The sequence below is a fragment of the Phalacrocorax carbo genome, chromosome 1 (assembly GCF_963921805.1).
Source record: "Phalacrocorax carbo chromosome 1, bPhaCar2.1, whole genome shotgun sequence".
NCBI classification, from domain to species: domain Eukaryota; kingdom Metazoa; phylum Chordata; class Aves; order Suliformes; family Phalacrocoracidae; genus Phalacrocorax; species Phalacrocorax carbo.
In genome coordinates this window covers 186205310-186227495 of record NC_087513.1, presented here as the reverse complement: position 1 = coordinate 186227495, position 22186 = coordinate 186205310, and positions in this window count along the sequence as shown.

Sequence of the window (22186 nt, the reverse complement as noted above, 5' to 3'; positions counted from 1 at the left end):
ATAAACTTGAGACTTCAGTACAATTTTGCATGCGGACAAGATTAATTTAGATGAAGTGTCATATTATATGAAACTGATGAAAAGAATGAACACAGTCCTGAAGGATTAAGCAGGACTGAGTTCAGGTTTCACACTTAGCTAACAGACTTGAGTGACAGTAAAATAAGGGCATAGAGAAAGGAAGAAGCAGGGGAGGCTTGAAGAGGAAGCCTGGAGTTCAATTATAGCCATGCTGAGTCTGAATAAATAGTCAAACATCGGAAAAAGATGAGCTACCACAACACAAAAATAACTGGAATCTGGCATGGCTCATGACGTTAACCAGACGCTGGGGACCACATCCTTGCAACAAACTGGATGAAGAATATAATATTTAAAATAACCCAAACAACCCAACAACAACAAAAAACCCACAACGCGGGACTTCTTAAAAAGCCAAATAATATGAGTTTCAAGAACAGGAACAAAACACTCTGTAGCTATGTCTGGACTTCCCTGGTGATGCACTGCATCTTATCATTCCAGTCTTTCCCTTTTCAGGATATGGGTTCTGGCGTCTGCCACATAGATCATAGCATAAGATAAAAATGCAGGTTGGAAGATACCTCAGGAGGTCTGTCCTGGTTTCTTATTTCGGATGAGAAAAATGTTGATGACACACTGATGGTTTAGTTGTTGCCGAGTAGTGCTTACACTAGTCAAGGACTTTTCCATCTTCCCATGCTCTGCCAGATGCACAAGAAGCTGTGAGGGGAGGGAAGGGGCGCAGTCAAGACAGCTGACCCCAACTGGCCAAAGAGATATTCCATATCATAAGACATTATGGTCAGTATATTAACTGGGGGGAGCTAGCCACAGGGGCAGCAATCACGGCTCAGGGACTGGCAGCATTGGTCAGCGGGTGGCAATCAGTTGCACGAGTTGTTTATTTTCCCCTGGGTTTTGCTTCTCTCTCTCTCTCTCTCGTTGTTTTCATTATAATATTTTAATTATCAAACTGTTCTTATCGTAGCCCATGAATTTTCTTTTACCCTTCCAATTCTCTCTCTGATCCCACTGGGCCTCCTTCCAACACTGATAAAAATCAAGATATAGAATGCACACTTGATTAGGGCACACATCTAAAGACAGATGGATGTTCTTGTTTTCTCTTTTATAGGTAGCTTCTGTTGAAACTGGCTGACAGATCAAGAAGGGTGAGAAATATTATCGGGCTTGGTTAAAAAGAAATCAGTGCCTTGAGGAGCACTGCCTGCAAATTACCCGGGGGGTGAACAGACTGGAAAGAAATGAAGGCTTTGGATGAAAGTGGAGTGAAAGAACTGATAGCGAGCATACACAGCACATTTAGTCAGCTCAGCATGAGGGAAGGCGGTGAAAGCAGCAGAGGAAACCTCAAGTTACAGAGATAAGCAGGGTGGACAAGAAGGAGAGCAGGAGCCTGGGTTGGGGCAGTGGAGCAAATGCAGCGCAGACAAGAAACCCTAGTGTTTCTGGCAGGGAAGGAAGGGAGTTGTTCGAGCTGCTAGAGACAGGAAGGATAAAAGCGAGCCAAAGGGACAGGGAGCACCATTTTCTCATGAGATAAAATTGATCATTATAGTCAGTGAGGTTTTTGGTAAAAATCAAAATGAAAGTAGAACCAAGAAGTATAAAGACTGTGGCCATAAAACATGGCTGTGGTCACTACTGTAGGTCTAATTTAGTTCAAGACACCAGACAGTTGAGCCAAAAAGACTCATCAGTCCTGAAGAAGGGAAGAAGAAAATCAGTAGTGGGGTAAATATGCAGGAGCAGAGCGAAGGATGCAGGAGCAAAGGATGCAGGAGCAAAGGAAGGTGGTGTCTGTGACAAATCCTGCCAGGCAGAGACCTTGCTATGGGAGAAGAGCAAAGTCAGGGGCAGAAGAGAGCAGGGGGAAACAATGTAGTACAAATATATCATGAGGAGGGAGAGAGGCACAAAGCGACTTCTGATGTGGATCAAAAGAAACCGTGATACAGTTGTATTCTGCTCTAACCATGGCCAAATATCAGGAATTTTCTGCTGCACGGTATGAAAAACAGGTTAACGTTGACCAGGAAAAAGTACCTGGTCGATGTATCAGCGTAGAGCAAAACTCTGCACAGAGGTACCCTTTCAAAAATGTATTTTCTTGAGCAATATAGTAGAGGTACAGTGTAATACAGAGCACTAGTAAAATACAACATTGTGCTTGGCTTTGTTCTTCGCCCTGAATCTTTCCTGCCTTTTAGGAGAAATCTTCCCTCCTACTTATCACACTTTTTACGTCTTTAAAAGGTGCCTTGTGCAGCACTGCCTGACACAAGCAGGACAGACAGACCTTCGACCAGACATAGCTCCCGCCTCTGCTCTAAGAGGGGGCAGCCGGGTCTCACCACACGAACACCCCCAAACACCCCACACATGCTCCGGGCGTGGCGCTTTGGTTCACCCATTCCTCCCCAGCCCTGACAGGCTGCCCGGGGGGCTCTTGGCTGCCGGCCCTTGGGCTGGGCCACCACAGCCCCGGGGAGGCTCTGAGGGCAGCCGGGGGCGCCGGCTCCCCCTCACCCCCCGCCCACCAAACCAAGGCTCGCCGCCGCCTCACAGCCGGCCGTTAGCGCGGCGGGAAGGGGCCAGGCGACAGGGGCGCGGCCGGAGGGGGCGTGGCCATACGGGGAGTGGGCGGGGCACCGCCCGGCGCGGCGGGGCCCGGCGCGGAGCCGGTGGGAGCGGCGGGGGGGGCTGCGGCAGCCCGCCCGCCCGCCCCGGGTGCCGCCAGCCCCGCCTGCCCGCCCCGCATCGCCTGTTGCAGCGCGGCTCCTCGCCGGTAACTATTCCCGCATCGCTGGTTTATTTGCGCTTCTTATCATAATAATTATAATAATTGTCTACTTGGAATGAATATATATGATTTTATCTTATAGAAGTAATAATTATAGCATTATATTGCAATTATTATGTTACTAATAAATATATAAATGGATAATTATAATGAATAGACAGCTTAATTCTCCATTATTATCATTATTATAGTTATTATCATTATTATCATCATTATCATCATTATCATCGTTAGTGATGTTGTTAGCCCACCCACCCAGTACTCACAGAGAAAAATGAAAATAAAAAGTAAACCGAGCCCTCACCGGCGAGGCGTCGGGGGGAGCCCTGCGAGCGTCCCTCGGCATGGGGGGGTCTCACTGGGTGCTGGGTCCAATGGGCGGGTGTGGGGCCATGCACGGACAATGGACATCACCAGAGGGGCTGGAAATGGGACCCACTGCTTTTGGGTTCATGCTCAGCCCCGCCACAGCAGCCCCCACTGCCTGGGGGTGCGCTGCCTGGGTGGGATAGCAGGTGTAAATCCGTTGTTTCTTAATGCAAAGCGGGTCAGGCTGAGCCAAACCTCTTCAAATTAATCTCAGAAATAGAATTAATTTAAGAAATAGACCCAGCACTGCGGTCCTGATTCAAGCAAACCCCATTTGATCAAGTGTGAGAGAAATCTTGCCTGGGTAAAGTCTGTTGTATGTGACTTCGAAAGGTGGTGTAGGGCACAGAGGGGGACTGGACAGGGCAGGGAGGGGTGGGACACTGAAGTGGAGGCACTTTTAGCATCTCTGTTAACTGAAAATGATCTCATTAGGTTGCATTTAGGGACTGGTCTGCGTCTGTGTTACGTGAATGCTGACCACCGATCATTGTTTTCTGTGTCAAAAACTGCTTAGCTGATACATTTGATCTTAGTATTTATTTCTGAAATTCCTTTTTGTCCACAGGGTCCTGCTAAAGACAACTTCTTTATAGCAGTAATAGTTTTGAGAATTTCTGAAGGGCATTTCCTTTGCCTCACTATGGAAATGAAGAAGCTGGTTTGCATGTTGCAGATGACTCTGCTGTTTGTCCCCTGCCTGCAAGGTTAACGTTTCCCTACCATGCTGGCAGCAATCAATTTCCCTCTCTTTCCTCTGCCTCTGCTCTTCCTTTGCACATATTGCACTGCGTAGAGTGAGTGAAATAGGCTGAGGGAAAAATTTTTATGTCTTTCCACAACAGGAACTGCTTAAATAAAATTAAAGGTATGGCTGCAATGTGCATAATAGGTGCCAGAGGGGAATTACTTATGTAACACACTAAGGCATTTACATTTTTTTAATGTAATTGTCATTCAAGAATCAATACTGTGCCCGAGTGATTTATTTTATCATTGGCTTTTGTGCTTAGCGGTGTGAGATTCAAAGGAAAATGTCATAATGAAGAAATACGCTTCATGTACGTGCCGTGCCAAATTGTGAGCTCTCCCCCATTAGGCTGTAAGATCGCTTGGCCAGCTCTGGTGTCACCGTCTTTGTGCAGTAGTGACGGTTGCATCTCCACCGAGGTGTGGCCACTCACTGCGTGGTGCTCGGGGTCCGAGGGCTGGCCGGTGTGCACCCCACCTCCTGCCCCGGCACCCCTTTCTGTGGGAGGCAGAATGGGGATGTTCATGCCTGCCTTTGTGTTTGGAGTTAGGGCATGACCAGGGTGAGCATCCAGACCTGGGAGCACAGACGCTCTAAGTCCCCTGGTCAGATGTAGGTGCGTGTGTTGAAGATGACACCCTGAGGAAGGCTAGAAGGACACCCAAAGGATACCATAATACTCCGAAGGAAACATTTTGTATGCGTTCATGCTGTTGACAGCAAAACACTGGGTTGCAGCTTTCCCTTCCCCACAAAATGTGGAATTTTTTGACTGGCAATAGGGATAATCCGACAAACCCTTGCCAAAATTTCTAATTTTTCCTCACCAGAGCACTGACTTCAGCAGGGTCAGTAGTTTCCCTGACATGCATGAAGCCAAGCATTTGGCAGGTGGGAGGTCGGGTCGGCCCAGGTACAGCAGGTGACGGTACTGCACTTGGGCTTGGCCATGCCCCTTCTGCCAGGTACCCTCTGGCAGGGGTGGTAGGGGAAGCCTTCCCCGCAGTGCCATCTCCTGGCTCTGCAGCGGTGCCTGTATGCGCCAGTGCTAGGCAGTATGTTGATGCCAGTCCCTAGTTGTCCAATACCAGAGTGTGATTTAGGCTTCCATTCCTGAGGAATTTTCGCATCCTGTATTCTGCAAGTGCAATGAAATTTTGCTCTTATAGGGGCTCCTGGCAAAACTTCTCCAAGCTTCAGTGGAATTGGTTTTTTTTCTTCCTTTCAGCTGAGAGGAATAAAGTGGCCTTTGTGTTTGCAAGATCAAGGCCTGTCTTTTTTTGTTTCAGCATAAAAGGCAGGGACAAGAGCTGTGCCTAAAACACCGTCTCACTCAACAGCTTGTGTGAGTTTTCCCTGGTGGGAAAGAGCCTCTCTCCATTTTCTGTTCCAGACCCTTCCCACAGTGACGGCAGGCTACTGACAGCAGCTGGGTGGTGGCACAGCATCTGAGCGGGTGTCCGGTGTGACAAGACACATGGGAGGGACTGTGGCCCAGATACCCAGCAGTGTCTGGCGCTGATCTCCATTGGCGATCTGTCTTGAGTGACTAGTTGGATGGTGCTTCCATCAGCTGCTTCCAAAATTATCCCTCTATTCCTGTAATGATTGTTACAACGTACCAATTGTGAGGGAGAAGGTCAGCAACAGCAGCAGTCCAGTAACGCAGTATGCTATACACGTTATTTCTGAGTTAGAAAACAAGATGAAACTCAGGTGAAACTCCCTTTCCCACACCACCACATCACACGGTGCTTCCTCACCGTTAACGCTTTCTCTCTCACATCCCATCACCATCTCTACAACAGACCTGCAATTCCATAGTTTTCCCATGTGCAACACACACTTCAGATAGCCCTTGCTCAGTTAAAGGTACAATGTTAAAAAATAAGTCCTCAGGTAACTCGTACCCTCTGATCATCCATGCAAAATCAGAGAAAGGAGCAACAAGGAACCATAGGTAGGCCTGTGCTGGGAGCGTATGCCACAAGATCAAGAGGAGGAACTCGGAGATAAACAACTTCTGCTCCTCTGCATGCACATGTGTAACCCATACAATTACTAAATAACCAGACTTATTTATTTATTTTACAGATAACCCACAGGTTTTTCTAAAGAAAATACGATAATTCATCAGAAATTATATTCTTTTCCTTGTTATCAGAGACTCCACATTTTGGTTTTGAGGGCTGAAATAAAATAAATACCAATTGCACCGGTGTGAGTTACCAAAATGGAATGATTTGCATCAAGAGGAAGCTAGGATCATGCTGCTAGTCCTCCCACTGACCTTTAATATTGGCGACATAGGGATCACACAACTGGAAAAATTCATTAATTGGTAATAGCATTACAAGGTGGTCTTGAGGGATGGATTCCTAAATCTGTGGTGTAGTCTGCAAAGAAAACATCTGCTTCTTTTTTTTTCAGTATTTTGCTTTTCTCAGACTCTCCCTGTGCTGCCTGTGGGAAGAGACCCTTTGGAGAGTGGCCGAGCAGAGCCCCCGACCCAGCCAGCTCTCGGGAGCCCCGAAGTTGGTCTGGCTGTATGCAGGCTTAGGGGCTGAGTCAGATGCTCAGTGTCAGGGAGGGGATCACTCCCCATGTAAATGTCTGCAGCCTGTAGGCTTCCTCTTTTCCCTCCTACCCTACCTAGTGACCTGGTTACCCTTAGTATATACAGTGCATTAGTTTCCTTCTCTTTTACGGGGAGACAGCTAGTCCATTTAATCAGCATTTTGAAAACCTAATTTATTTTTTAGTGTTCTTTAGCCATATTTAATCTCTGTCTATTTTCATCATCTTTATACTTCTTTTCTTTTAGGATTTTATTCTGAATCAATATTTAACATACTTCCCTAGTTAACATTTCCCTAGTTTAAAATTTATTTATCTTTGTTGGTTTTCATTATTGAACCTTCAATATTTACTCTTCCTTTCCTGTTGTCATATTTTAGCACTAGTAGACCTTTGTCAGATCGTGAAGGTACGCCCTTTACTACTGTTTCAGAAAGGCACTGAAGTTGTTTTGTAGGGTTTTTTTCTGTAAGGAAAAATCTCAGAAGAAGGTCAACACATTGCATTTTGTTCTTGCAAGCCCTTATCCTGCAGAAAGTGGGCCGTTTTAGCCGGAAACACTCATGTATAAGCTAAGTAATCATGAATGCTTTTATATCAGAAAAGTGTCCTTCCTCATAGCACTGCATTTTAATGTGTCCTACTGAGCATAAGATTTGGGTAGTTGAACTCCAGAGGTCCCTTCCAACATATCCACGGTCCTTTCTTCTCAGCTTCTTTAAACTGGGTGCCACAGGATGGAAAAGCATGGTTAAAACTCTAGTGACAAAGGATTTGGGACTGCAGAGTGGCAGCACATGCCTTTCACCTCACGCTTAAATCAGTGAGTCCAAAAATTTTTGGAAAAGGAGGTCAGCATCATTTCTGGAATGGGTTTCCCCAAAGATAAAGCACTGTAAAACTGCAGTAAGACAATATTTGTTTTGGAGACCTGAGTATTTTACACAATGTTTTTGTTCCTGTAAGCAGAAATAGCCATATTTCTTATCAAAGTGGAATTTCTTGCCCCATTACAGTTCCTGTCACTGTGTTGTTATGTTGCCTAAGCCTGAAATGAAAGCAGTTTTATTATCTTTTTACAAATGATTGTTGCCATGTTGGGATTGAATTGCCTATCCTTCTCTGGGCAGAAAAAAAAACAAAAGAAGATTCATTTTCTTGTGCATACTGGTAAAAGGAAGCCAGTATGCTGGGTAAGAGTGGAACTGAGTGAAAAAAATTCTGAAAAAAAGCCAGAATTACTGCTTCTTTGGGGTTTTTTTTTTGTAATAGTTTTATATGGTCATCATGTTAAATTACAAGGAAAAATGGAAACTCCAGTGTCTGCTGTTAAGCACAAGTCTCAAGTTGAATCACTGAAGATGTACCTAAAAATAGTATTTTTAAAAACAACTTGTTTCATGATTATGTAAAGATACAGGAGAACATTCTCTAATTTTTATGTCAGCAAGTTTCTGAACGATTGACTCTAGTAAGTTGCCCATATAATTTTTCTTCTATTGTTTATGGGAATAACTCAAAAGATGAGATTTCAGTGTATCTTACAGACAAATGCTTCTTTGCATTTACAAGAAGATAAATAATTTATGCCATATACCAAAATCTCTTTACAAACTATACAACTTCTACCCTACTTTTAAATTCAAAAGCATCTATACTCCTAAGTGTCAGCAAAGTTTCCTAGCTTTTCTGCCCTGTTGTTTTTTATAGCCGTTGCTTGCCTGACATTCTGTAAAGATAAATATAAAAATCAGTTTGTGAGATTTTTGTCATGAAATATTGGTAATAAACTCTTGAAAATGTAATTGGCTCCTATTAGTTAGCTTTGGCAGACTACTTTTTCTCACGTGCCCCTTCCCATATGTTTGCCGTTTCTATGTACAGGCAGGTGTCATGACTTTGCTCCTCAGTTTTTTCACCTGTGTGTCCAGGCCAGAGTTTTCAAAATAAAACTTACATTTCAGATTACCCAGTTTAAGACATGAAAAAAATAGAGTAGCCTCTGGAAAGTGCTGAGCAGCTACCATCAGAGATCTGTACTGTACCCCTTAAGATCTGATGGAAGAGGATGCATCCAGGCTTTCTGGAAGACCTGCAGACTAGAAGTCTGTGGAAGTCCTCAGGTTCTGGATTTCACCCAGTTACACTCGGGGTTAGAGGAAACAGCAAAGACCACACAGCATAACTGGAAATAGATTGAATTACCTTTTGCGGGCCCAGTGAGGTCATTTGCATGTCAGTGACTTGATCAGCTTGGTTTTAATGAGCGGAGTTAATCAGAACCATGATTAACGCAGGAAGTGTGAGCAGGGACACACAATCAGCAACAATGTCAGAAAATTTATTTTTGCCTATGAATTAAAATGAAGTCGTTTATGCGCTCTTTAAAAAACCCTTCGTTTCTCCTAACAGTTCTATTTTAAAATATCCACCTTGCCATTTCTCCATGAGAATGCTTTCCTACTCTTGGACTCTCCTCATCAGGGGAGTCCTCACTGACTGCTCTGTGGTAAGGCTAGGCACAATAACTCCTCGCTTGGACACTTAGCTTAGCTCCCCTTGCTAAAAAGACCAAGAATCAGAGGAAAGCATCCTCCGCACCAGGTACCCAAAGGGAAATGCCTTGCCAAGCTGGCTGGTGGGGTTGTCCCCATAAAGAAGCCATCTCTGAGTGTGGGAACAGGTTCCCCTGTACCTGGTGGGGGAGACCTGCAGTGCCATCAAGTGATAAGCCTGGGGGCATCTGCTGCATTGAAGTGGTGCAGCTTTAACATAGACATCATATGGGCAGATAAAGCGAGGGGACACTCAGGCAGAGCGCTACTCCCTTGCTGACGAGGTGGGGTCATCAGCCACTGAAGGTCCCCCATGCTCATGGGAGCGTGTTTCTCAGAACTAACACCAACTACAAACTCTTTAAAAAGAAACTGTCTTCAAATATGCATGTCAGTATGTCAGGGGTCCCTCAGGGATCTGTACTGGGACCAGTGCTGTTTAATATTTTCATCAATGACTTAGTGAGATTTTGTGCACCTTCAGCAAATTTGCAGATGACACCAAGCTGAGCGGTGCTGTTGACATGCCTGAGGGACAGGACATCATCCAGAGGGACCTGGACAAGCTGGAGAGGTGGGCCTGTGAGAACCTCATGAGATTCAACAAGGCCAAGTGCAAGGTCCTGCACCTGGGTCGGGGCAACCCCCGGTATCAATACAGGCTGGGGGATGAAGGGATTGAGAGCAGCCCTGCGGAGAAGGACCTGGGGGTATTGGCTGATGAAAAGTTGGACATGAGCCACCAATGTGTGCTTGCAGCCCAGAAAGCCAAGTGTATCCTGGGCTGCATCAAAAGAAGTGTGGCCAGCAGGTTGAGGGAGGTGATTCTGCCCCTCTACTCCACTCTCGTGAGACCCCATCTGGAGGACTGCCTCCAGCTCTGGAGCCGTCAGCAGAAGAAGGACATGGACCTGTTAGAGCGGGTCCAGAGGAGGGCCACAAAAATTATGAGAGGGATGGAGCACCTCTCCTATGAGGACAGGCTGAGACAGTTGGGGTTGTTCAGCCTGGAGAAGAGAAGGCTCCAGGGAGACCGTATTGCAGCTTTAAAGGGGCACTATGGGAAAGATGGGGACAATCATTTTAGCAAGGCCTATTGTGACAGGACAAGGGGTCATGGTTTTAAACTAAAGGAGGGTAGATTTAGACTGGATATAAGGAAAAAAATTTTTACAATGAGGGAGGTGAGGCGCTGGAACAGGTTGCCCAGAGAGGTTGTGGAGGCCCCATCCTAGAAATATTCAAGGCCAGGTTGGACGGGGCTCTGAGCAACCTGATCTAGTAGAAGATGTCCCTGCTCACTGCAGCGGGGTTGGACTAGTTGACCTTTAAAGGTCCCTTCCAACCCAAACCATTCTATGATTCTATGATTCACTAGGAAGCCTGATATTTGCAAAAGTTGTTGAGTTTTAGGTAGTACTGGAGGTGTCAGTATGCATGGGGCATTTGGGACAAATAAAGTCCTGCAAAGAAAAAACTAATGTTTTGCACATTTTGCTTCTTGGTGATGGTAAATGTTTTACAGGATGAGGCAGTAATCAGTTTCTTTGTTCTTATATTGCAAACATGGTTCTTATATTGTCTGCTTGCCTCAGAGAGATTGCTAGGTCAAAAAAGAGATACCAAAAGAGACTTAATTCCCAGAAAATGAGAAAGGGATTTATAGTCATTCAGAGAAGGAAAATGTCCTTACTAAAGATCCTTTAGAAGCACCTTCAATCTCCTGTAAGTAACAGGATAACTGACATATTTTATGTCTTATTTCTAGTAACAGAAGGAATCAAAGTATTTGTTAATATTAATCAAATTTTTAAAAGAAATACCACTCTCCCCCACCTTCTTTTCATTTTGGGTGTTCATTCAGTTAAAGGCAGTGCTGTCTTAATGCTGTGGTATGCCAGTGAACCCCGGTATTTTTGTGTGGATGCTACACACGCAGATTAGAAAACAAATTTTCAAGCCAATTCAAAAAGCAACTCTCAGGTGAGGATTGGCATTTTACACCAATTTTCAGATAACTCCTGTTGGGTGCCCTTGCTGCAAAGATGTGAATGCCCAAGCATTTGCCTTTGTCTGCAGTTCTTATTTGCATCCCAGGGTCCACACTTCATCAGCACCTACTTTCATAATTACATGCCCCACATAGACAAGCAGAAAGCAGAAGAGGAAGGACTGTTCAATGGTTAGACCACTATTTCAAACTATGGGATATCTTTCTCAGGTATATATATTAAAAATATGCCTTTTTCTAAAGAAGAGAAGTAGAATACATTAGTCAGTGGCAGCTCGGTTGCTACCAGCATTTGAGCTAGCTTGCTAGCTTCTTTAAGCAAACTCAGGTATTTCTGCACTACTCTGCCTTCAGTGTCTACATACCCTTAGTTAAAGGGGTTTGTACAACAGATGGTAACCAGAAACCCTAGTAGCTGCAAGAGAGGTATCCCCTTAGGCTGTGACTACCATGTACCTGCCATGTATTTATCCTCTCATCCTTCCTCTCAGAGCCTTCCCTGTGGCAGGATTTGAGGATTCTCCTGTATTGGCCCAGGTGCACAGAACCCATGCAGTGGTGTGTCCCAGAAATTTTGGGCAGAAGCACACAGCCTTTGCTTAAATGCTGACTTATTTTGCAAGAGCAGGGAGGAAGACCTGCTGAAAAGACAGCCTTTAGTAAAAGCGGGGATTGTGGCTGCAGATACCTGTGTGCTGGAAGGAAGGGAGACAACAAAACTTTGCAGGGAGGCTGCAGAGCAGCTGATGCACAGGATCTTAGTAAAGGTGTAGTAATTTCTCTCTCATTCATGAATCAACATCTCTTGCATTCATTGCTGGAACATAACCTTGGGCACAGTAGCCGGAGCATGAGAGCTCACATGCCAGCTGTCTTCACGGTGCCTTACTCCTATGGCCATGACTCTTCAAGCAGAGAAAGCCCACAGTACTGAAATCTCACTGTGATGTGGAAATACACATACTTTTAAAATGAAAGGTAACAGCTCTTCAGCCATGGAGGAAACAGAGATTACAACATACAGCTGAAACTACTGAGGAAATGTAAACAGGCTGAACTAAATCTAGTCTTTGCAAAGACACCTGTGAACCCTCTTGTTTAAATGTGATTTGCAAGTCAGAGCCCACAGCATGCAGTTGAGGATGCACTTACAGTATCAGTGTGCTGCACAGGAGCATGGTGGGTCTTCTCTGTGGAATGAGTCAGGAGGAGATTGGTTTGGAGGGGATTCTTGCAGTCCATCAGAGCCACCCCCTCAGTTTTTCTTCCTCTTCCTGTTTGCAGTTGTGGGAACAGCTCACATGCAGAGGAGAGGGACCAGGCAAACTGTTGGCATTTTTTTTCAGTGTGAGATCTTTGTCTGGCTTTTCTATAGTTTGGCTGTCCAGTGTTTCTGACAGCTAAAATGGATATTTTGTTACATACTACTCAGTCATGTAACGCTGTGACAAGCTGAATAACATATTCTGTTATATCTAAAACTTAGATACTTTCCACACTAATGCTTAGAAAAGGATTTAGAGTTACTGTCATGTAGGAAACTCATTGCTGCTCATGTGAAGCTCATAACTCACCAAGTGAGAAAAGGCAAGGAAATGCCTGAAGGAGCATTAAACCAGCCAAAGCAAGTTTAACCAGCAAGCAGGCTGCTCCTGCCACTCTTGTCACTCAACCCTCTTCCCCTTGAGCTATTTGGTGGTTTGTGCCAACCTTTTATCTCAGTCTCATTCCATCTCTCCTCTGTGCCTGTCCTTCAGCCCTGGCTAGCAAAGGGGATCGAAATAAAAGCTGAGGATTCCCCTGCCTTCTCCCCTCACCTTTTGCAGCTCTCTTGAATAATGGTGGTAGAGCAAACCATCCTTCTGTCTGTCTATATCTGGTTCCTCTTACCTCCCTCTCTGTCTCATCTGGGAAAGTGCAAGCCCTTTGGGGAAGCTTGCTTTCTTACCATTTGTCTTTCTTACCCTTTGTCTTTCTTCATTCCTGGAACCACAGTGCCCAGAGGCTCCAGGAGCTCTTGTAGAAACCAGCCCTAGGAACAAAGAAGACAGATGCAAAGGGAAAAAAAAACTCCAGCACCCAGGAACATTCTGGAAGAAAAATTTCCCACCACATTACCCATTCCTTTATGCAAACTTGAGGTGTCAGGGAGGATGGTTTCTGGTCAGCACTTCACTGTGACTGAGGCCATTTTCATCCCTGAGCAGTAATGTGGCTTGTTGTACCTGGTCCCAAATTTTGGAGTGAACTCCATGGCCAGTCTGTACATATTGACCATGGCCGACCTTGCCGGGCACATCTTTGCCACCAGCTTTTGTGGGAGCATGCCCAGCAGAACTGGACTGGCAACCCCAGATTGTCAGCTCCTGCTTGTGGACATCTGCAGAGGACTTACATTGCAGCCCTTTTGGCTTGGTCCTCCTGTCCATGGAGCCTGCAAAACACCACCAGCACCGCTGGGTGTTGGAGCTGCAGGAGGAAATCCTCTCATACTAATGGTGCACCAAGAAATCCTACTGCTCAGGTGGTATTCCCAGTACCCATCCCTCCTCCCTGTGCCCCTATCTAACCTGTGCAGGGTGTGCAGAGGAGACTGAGGGAGAGAATTATCTTCCATGAATGGCGCTCAGCTATTTGGGAAGCTGGTCTGGCTCCATCATTCCCCTTTCCATGGGCCACCCACTTTCCCCCTTCCATTCTGCTGCCATAGGGCCAGCACCAGCTCACCAGGGTAATCCCAGCCCCAAGATCCCTCTGTCCCCATGTCAGCTCCATGCTCCGCTTCAGCTGCCTGGCGGGGGAGTGATGGCAGGGCTGCTGGCCATGCCTTGGTTGTCCATACTGGCCAGTTGCCTGCTTCCAGGACACAAAATAAGCTGGCCAGTGGTATCATTTGCAGAGATTTCCTTCATCTTGAATGCATTCAGGGGTCTATGTCCCTGCTGTTTGGGAAAAGCTGAGCTCAGAGGTGATGGAGTTGGCCATGCATTCCATGCAACACTGATAAATATCTGAGAAGGGGCTAAAGTGATCTTCCTGAGACCATTTCCAAAGCCATGCCGCTCATTGGATCAACTGTACAATGAAGGACGGAAACTGGGCAGCGAAGCTGGACAGGAGCAGGACTAGTGACACTGTCCCTTTCAGGGTTTTGGTTTAGGGAATGGGTTATGCTCTCTTGCACCCTACAGGTCAGTGAGTGCCTGGGAGAACAGCCCTCACTGTTGACTCGTGGGTGAACTGCAAGGATGCCATGGTCTGTGCATTTATTTAGTGGGATGCAGAGCTGAATATGGCCAAACACTACTGCTCCTTGGGCTGTTTATGTTTCATGCTGCTTTTCAAGAACAGTTGTTTAGGGAGTCTTCTGAGCAGCTAAGTGAGGATTAGGACGTGAAAAACCCCTCTGCTTGTCTAAGGATGTGATCTGCCTGTTTTCTAGCAGCGCAGGCAGCTCCTGCATGGTATCCGTTGGTAGCAACACAAGCAGCATCTCTGCAAGCAAACTGATGCCATCTGATATGCATCTGACACTTCACTCTCAGCACTTGCTTTTGAGTGACATATCTTCTATCTCTCTGGTTTCCCTTTAAGCAGTCAGCAAAATTAAAGTCTAGTTTTCTCTTTTACAACATGTGCCTTCTGTATGATTACTAACTTAACTACTATCCCAGTGTAGAGGGTGTTCCTGACCATATTTTGGTCAGGTGTTAAATATATTTGCTAAAACTTGTCTGTGCTGCCTCAAAACTCTTGCTCAGGTGGCAAATCCTCGCAATCTTGGCCACCGTTACTCTCAAAGACCAGCTACTGCTCTACATAGACTTCCAGAACAGGAACACGTCTTTGGATGAATACCCCTCAATAGCCTTGCAGAGCACATCCACAACTCTTCACCCTTATCTCAGCTGAGCTTCCAAGAGGTATCAATGACAAACACTAGGACAGAAAGCTGATTGACCAGCAAGATGAAAAAAAATTCAAGGAAAAGCTTGTTTTTGCTTATTTGAAGTAAGCAAAGCTGACAGTGAAAAAAATGAAGGAATCATAACTAGGTTTTTGTGGGGCTTGGGTTGAAGCAGAATTACAGCTAAAACCAGCTGTAATCGGTATTTGTTAGTTTAACTATGTCATGGAAGTGATTAATCCCAAATACAAGCTCTGACTTGGAAGTTTTCTTAGTCACCATGTAAAGACATTACTGAGACTTGATTTGCCAGGAAAAAAGGTGGCCTTTTATGCATTCCTTTCCCAAAAATAGAGATGCACCAGGTGAGAGTTTGTTGAGGATGCAGGACCTTTGTATTACAGCCTTTGTGGAGAGCCTGGCCACAGATACCGCCTGTGTTTAATTTCCATACTAATGCTTCCACCAAAAACAAAACAAAAACAAACTTTTTTTTGTCTTCCTGCAGCTTCAGTCGACGCAGGACATGTTCCTCCTGAGCAAAATGCTGTTGCCCAGTGCAGCACATGGTCAGCCTAGCGCTGGCTTTCGTCCTTTACCTGCAGAGGGTGGCGAGTTCCCCTGAGACAGAGCCGGCTCTGCAAACACAACCACGGCAAGGCTCGAAACAAAACCTCAGTTCAGGCATTTGCTCTCCAGTTTCTATACTGAGATTTATTTTTTTTTTTTGGATGTGCTGTAGAAAGACAGCAAGTTCCTCCTGGGGGAGGCAAACTTCCCTTCCTGACAGGGAACTAATAACTGCTTATATGGGTTTCTGAGTGGCAGCTTCTGTGCAGAGTTTTGGGCCATTGACCCCCAGGCTTGGAAAACGCAGGCAAAAGGCTGGAAAAAGAAGTGGGGCTTCTGAGCTGAATAGCCTTAGAAAAATTAAGCAGAAGAGTACCACGTGAGAGCAAGTGAGCAGAAGCTGCTAAGGTGGGAGTCAGGGAGTGAGGAAATGGCAAGAGGTAAAGGGACAAAGAAAGAAAATGTGCAAAGGGAAAATGAGACAATAAAGGGAAACAAAAAACAAAAAAAAAAAGAGGAAGATATACCGGAATATAGCTTTTAAAGAAGCTGAGTGAAAAAAAATAAAGCTAAAAGCAAAGCAAACAGCCTAGGAAGTTAAAATTTCCAATATTTAAAAACAAAATCAAAACACAATGACAGTATATACAAGAAGGTACGTATGCCAGTGTGCCTGTATGCACACAACATTTTCTTCAGTCATACAGGTGTTTGTATGCAGATTTCCTTCTGGATCCAAAGCAAATTGAATTATTCTTTTCTTGGCAAAAAGCCACCTGTGGAGAATTTGTTTGGGAGAGCAGCTTCATTTATAATCATGGGGTTTTTTTCCTGCTGTTGTACCAGTTTGCAGCAGAAGACAGGTACTTAAAATTCTGCCGGTGGAGTGGCAGCACCTGGGCTCCCAGCAGAAGTGCTTTATCTTTGCCACGACAGCCGGCCTGGGTACGCAGTAGAGCTGATGCCCATGTGGCAGGCGGGGGACGGGGGGGGCTAGGGAAGCCCATTTTGCTACTGTGGCAAAGCTATCTAAGGTTCACTCACCAAAAATTCAGTGAGATTGAGGCTGTTAAGTGTAAGAGATAAATGAGAAGGTTAGTCAACTATAAGACAGCTTTTGCCAGATCCAGATTTTCAGAAATCATTACTTTGTTTCCCCTCAGCTTTACAAAAAACCTGTCATAATTATTATTATTTAAAACAAAACAGTTTTTAAAATCCGTTTCTCCGTGCTTTTACTCCTATAAGCCTCTGGCCAGCTGAGTCACCAAAGTCACGTTTTCATACTTTCCCCACCCATCACAAAGGTGAAATTTTTTCCTGAAAGAAAACCAGAACGGCTAGGGAACAGATCTGGGGCTCAGTGAGGGTCTAACCAAACCTCCAGTTTTCATAGGAGTGCAAAAAAACCCCAAAATGTGTGAGCCAGTATTGTTCCAATGACAATTATATACCTGTATCCTTCTGGAAATGAATTTATCAGCTGGCAGAGTGACTGCCGCTCTCTGCTCGAGATGCGGGATTCAGGTGCTTTCCTGGGAGAGCCAGGAGTGTGTGGCCCCCTCCCTCTGCGGTCACCCCTGGGGGTAGGACCGTGGTTGCTCAGTTGGCTAACAGTGGCCAGGCTTTCCCAAACTCTTCTTTGGTCATCCCCCCCCCCGCAAGTAAAACCTAAGATTAGCTCATACACCATTATAAATATTTCACTAGCACTTCCCGTTGCAGCAAATGGATGGTTCTGCTCAATAATTCATGGCTGGGTGTAGCCTATTAAATTTGTAGTGTGGTGTACACTTTCAGGTTATTTATTTATCATTGCTTTCATTTTACAGGGTGTTTTTTCCCTGCTATTTCATTTTTCGCTTGCTTAAATTCCTCTCCTTCAAAGTTCAGACTGGTTGCAGGAAATTAATCTGGTTCCTTATGCTTTTAAGTAAGGCTAAGCTCTTACCGCAAGGGCCTGGGACTGGGCCATAAGGAAAACTTTCAGACACACTCAGTCACTTCAGTGCAGAAGATCTCTTTGAAGCAAATGACTTTGGGACTTTGGTACCAAGACCAACAGCCCAAAGTTCATCCCTGGCTTCAAAGCTATCTGCTTTTTGTTTCACAGGAACGTTTGGCTCCTGCTGAAGGAACAACCTGCTCCAAGACCAGTGACAGACTGTTGCCCCATCTCCAACTCTGCGAGCAGGCACTTTTTTGTCCTAGGCCCCTGACATATGTTTTGGGGAGTTTAAATCTTTCTAGGCTGGTTGTATATTGTATGCCCTGCTTGGAAGTGACCTTTTGCTTTGCTTTCTGGAAACAATCTACTCATAGATTATTTTACCTTTGTGGCTCATCTTGATTCCTAAATAAGACAGCCTGTCAATGAAACTGAAATAAAGATTTCCTTAGAAGACTCAGACAGGTTTTCAGCGTTAAGGGTTTGGAAATGCAAAGCTCCTCAAGCGTGTAAAATCATAAGCCAGTCTCCCAGCCTAGATTTAACAGAACGTTACCCTCCTGTCTGTTTCTGTGCGCAGCTGCAGGGTGAAGGGTGAGGTTTGGAGAGCCACTGCTTTGCAGAGTGACCCCACCAAAAACATGCTTTTCAGTATGAGACTACTTCTTTTTGCATGACTCTGTCCCCAGACGTGCCAGTATACAAACCTAGATGTCCCTTCCAGCCCAAGTGTAAATGCCTTTTTGCTGATTTGCACTGGGGGTTGCCAGCTGTGCTACGTGGCAGAGGTTCCCCTTCATTTTCTTCACACCAGTGTAGGCATGGGCGCTCACCCTCCACGCTACCTTCTTCCTCCTCCTCTAGCTCCATGCAGCAGCTGTACAGGGCACCACTGGGACTGCTGATACAGGGGGTCCCTGGGGGTCAGTGCGTCCTGGCGTGGAGGGCGGTGGTTGCACAGGGGTTGGAGATCCTGTGTCTCAGGGAGGGAGAGCGTGGCGGCACATTCCAGCTGGAGGTGAAACCCTGCAGGGGTAGGTGTACCCCACTCCTTCCTGCATAAACAGATCGAGACAAAGAGTGAGATGCTCTTGTTGTACCAACAGATATTTCATGATATCATGATCCCACCCCCAAAAGACCCCAGTCTCCATGTTGTGACAAGTTCAGTGGGATCACCCACCATTGCTTTGCATTCTCAAGGCTTTTCCTGGCAGATGTAATGCAGGAAGAATACAGCGTAAAAGGTGTTAATTTCACATGCATTCTGCAAAGCCCCCAAATCTTTAGTATTCTCTCTCCTGCAGAGGTCACACATGGCATTCCAGGATACATTGCTAGCATAGACAGTCCCAGCAGTGGGTCAAATTACCTCCCCCCACCTGAGTACATGCCATCAGCATGAGTCCTGCTTCATAAGGACTAATTTACCTTTAAACAGCATTAAAGTTCTCAGGGTCCATTTTCAGAAACGAGGCAGGCATTTCAGTACCTAAATCACTAGTGGCTACAGAAAGTGTCACCGAGTTTAATAGGAACAAGAACAGGGTCACAAAGAATAAAGGTGTGATTCAGATCACATCAAACAGCAGTGGGAATTAGATCGAGTCCTCTGTACTTATATAAGAGCAAGATATTATTTGTTTAAATGAGATCACTTTAAAATAATTTCTATTAATTTTGATTTGCCCTAGTTTTTCATGGACCAGGAAGTTCCCCTCAAAGGGTTCATTTAAAATTCTGCTGTCATTAAAACAAAGATACTTTACAAGGTCCACAGGAAGCTTCCACTGTCAGCTTGGAAGATCTGTGCTGCTGTGCCCGCTCTGCTTCCCACAATGCCCTTCCCATCTTGTGTATGTTCTTGGATGGAGGACATGTCCGCAACCCATGACTGTATCAGCAGTGGCAAGGAAGGTGTTGCGTTACATAAATGTGATTTTACAAAATAATGGCTTTTGGAGAAACCCATTCTCAGGCAGAAGCAGCCTGCAGGAAGGCAAAGGTCTTGGGAGACTCCAGCGGGCAATTACAAATAGAAGAGGCAAGAGGTGGTTGTGCCAGAAAAGGTCACCACAAGAATACACTTGCCTAGTTCCCACAAGGAAACTGTTCACCTACAGCAGACCCCAACTCCCTCCTTGGCTGGGGACCCTGGCAATCCCCCTCCAGACTGCCAGAAGACAACGCTGCCAAGTAAGGTGAAGCTGCTGTACCTCTTCTTAGGCAGATGCCCCAGTTCCTCTGAATATAATTCCCTTTCATTGGCAAAAACGGATCAATGGTTCCTGCAGTCTTTTTCGGTTGCCACTTACTTTGCTAAGAAATATGCAAGCTTGATGAGGGGAGAAAGCAGGCAGTCACCACTCTTCCCAAGGCTCCCCAAGGCACCCAGAGGTGAAGGGGAAGAAGGTGAGAGCCCGTCAGCAGGTGAGGAGGTGTGAGTGAACATGCATTGCTGCTCAGAGCTGCTGGGCTGACGCAGAGGCAGAGGAGAGCTGAGGCTGCAGGACAGGAGGAAAAAAAGCCATGGAAGAGTTTGAAGCCTGTGGTGACACAGTCTGGATGACCTGCAGCGAAGCGTGGCTGCGTTGCACAGGCAGCAGGATGAGAGTGTCAGCGTTGCAAAAGATGCATAGAAAGAAAGGTCCTTCAGGCACAAGGACAATATGGGGCAAGGCTTTTGAAGTGTTTTAGTGGTGACAACAGAGGGGAAAGGATTGGGTTTGACCTGTTCAGCTGTGGCTCAAGGACATGGTCTATTTATAATTTTAGTCCTCCCTCTGTGAGTGATTGGATACAGTGCATGTTAATTTATGGTACTTAATTTGTAGACAGTCATCTTAGCGGTTTCCTAATGTCTTTGCCTGTAACTGCAGGAACACCCCTCTCTAACTCTTCTGCCTTTCATGCAAGTAAATCTCAAAGTAGCTGCACTGGGATTTTGGTCCTAAGACTAGAGCTGTACGTCAAGTGCATTATTTTTCTAATGTGGGACAGGAATTGACATTTAAGTCAGTATCACAGTACATCCTATGGTAACACCAGCTAGCCCTGGTGCTAACCGTAAGCATACTTTACTGCAAAATGCAAGGTATTTATATCAGAGACTTACGATTCAACACACTTCTGGGAAATCGATACTATAATGATTGTCTCCAGTATCCTGCCCCGTGTGAGAAATTACATTAGAGGGATCATTGTCATATAATCATACATTGACAGCAATACCACAAATGAACATTGCACAGGTACAAGTTAACCAGGAACAGGTAGGAGTTAACTATTGCACTGTACCAATTAAATGTATTTCAATGATGCCCAGTAAAATTGTGATTTGTGTGATGCTTCAAGGATGCACAGTGCAGAATTTAAATAGTGTGCTGTCATGACAGGACTTCAGCTGGGGTTGTGTGTAAAGACGACTTATGTTTAATAATGTTTGGTGAGACAGCGTTATTAGGTATACTAAGCAACGTTACGGTAGGTCTTGAAATAAGGCAGAAAACCAGAAAGGGATTAATGGTCCACATGGCAAATATATAAAAATATTTTGTTTATACTTGCCTTATAAATTCATCATACGTTAAATCTCATCCCTGCTGTCCATGTATTTCTAAGCTTGTTCGAGCACTGTTTTAGCACAGCTGGTGCCTATTGTTATTCACTGGTATGAGTCAGTACTGTGTATCGATGACACAGTTTTGAGTTCAGTCTAAGTGAGATGAATATAAAATATCATACACTAGGCTGGAAAATCTGCGTCTCTCACCCGCCTTCTGCTTAAGCTATAATAACTCAAGAGAGGATGTTAAGAGTGCTTAACAAACATCTCTGATAAGGAAACACCCAGGAAAGGTGAGGTAGGTTTCCTAGGTAAGGAAACACCCCTGGTTTTCCTGTGCAAGAAAGATGTTAGATTTAAGGCAGGCATCCATTTGGTGCCCTCTTCCCTATCTCACATTCATGCATCATTCAAGGAGATGCCGTGGAGAGCAAAAGAAATAATTAAAGATTAGAAAAAGATTAGTAAGAAAAAAGTTGGGTCAAACAGTCAGGCTAATTTTAAATATCCTAGAAAACAAAGAAGATGAGCCATGGCATAGTCTATCAAATAATGAAATATTATAGGGGAAGTATGCCTGTTTTCAGAGGTCAAAATCAGAGCTGAAGTTGTTAAAAAGCTGAAAGATGATTCTTCAGCCTGTGGAAAGTAGTGGGAATTTTGCTGTTACGGCAGGACATTTCTTAAAATCCCCACGGGTTGATGAATCACTTTTATCTATTGATGGCGTGTTTTCAGTTCTGTTAAGACTTCTGCAATGCTGCGGCATCAGGGTTGAAAGACAGCCATTATTTGCATCCACCAAGAGCTTTTATGCTTGACCCTCAGTGTAGCTGGGAAACGTGTCCTTGAAATTGGTGTTAGTTGTGAGGTGACATGAGGAGCACTGTGTCCTGTTTGAGGCTCTCCTGTACAAGAAAGGCTTTGACAAACTGTAGAGAGCCACCAGGATGGCCATGGGCTGCAGCACATGAGGCAGAAGAGGCGGAGGGGGCTGGACTTGTCCAGCCTGGACAGGAGAGGACTGAGAGGGATCTTTTTGGTGCCTGTACCTACCTAATCAGAGCTTCTAGTGAAGATGGAGC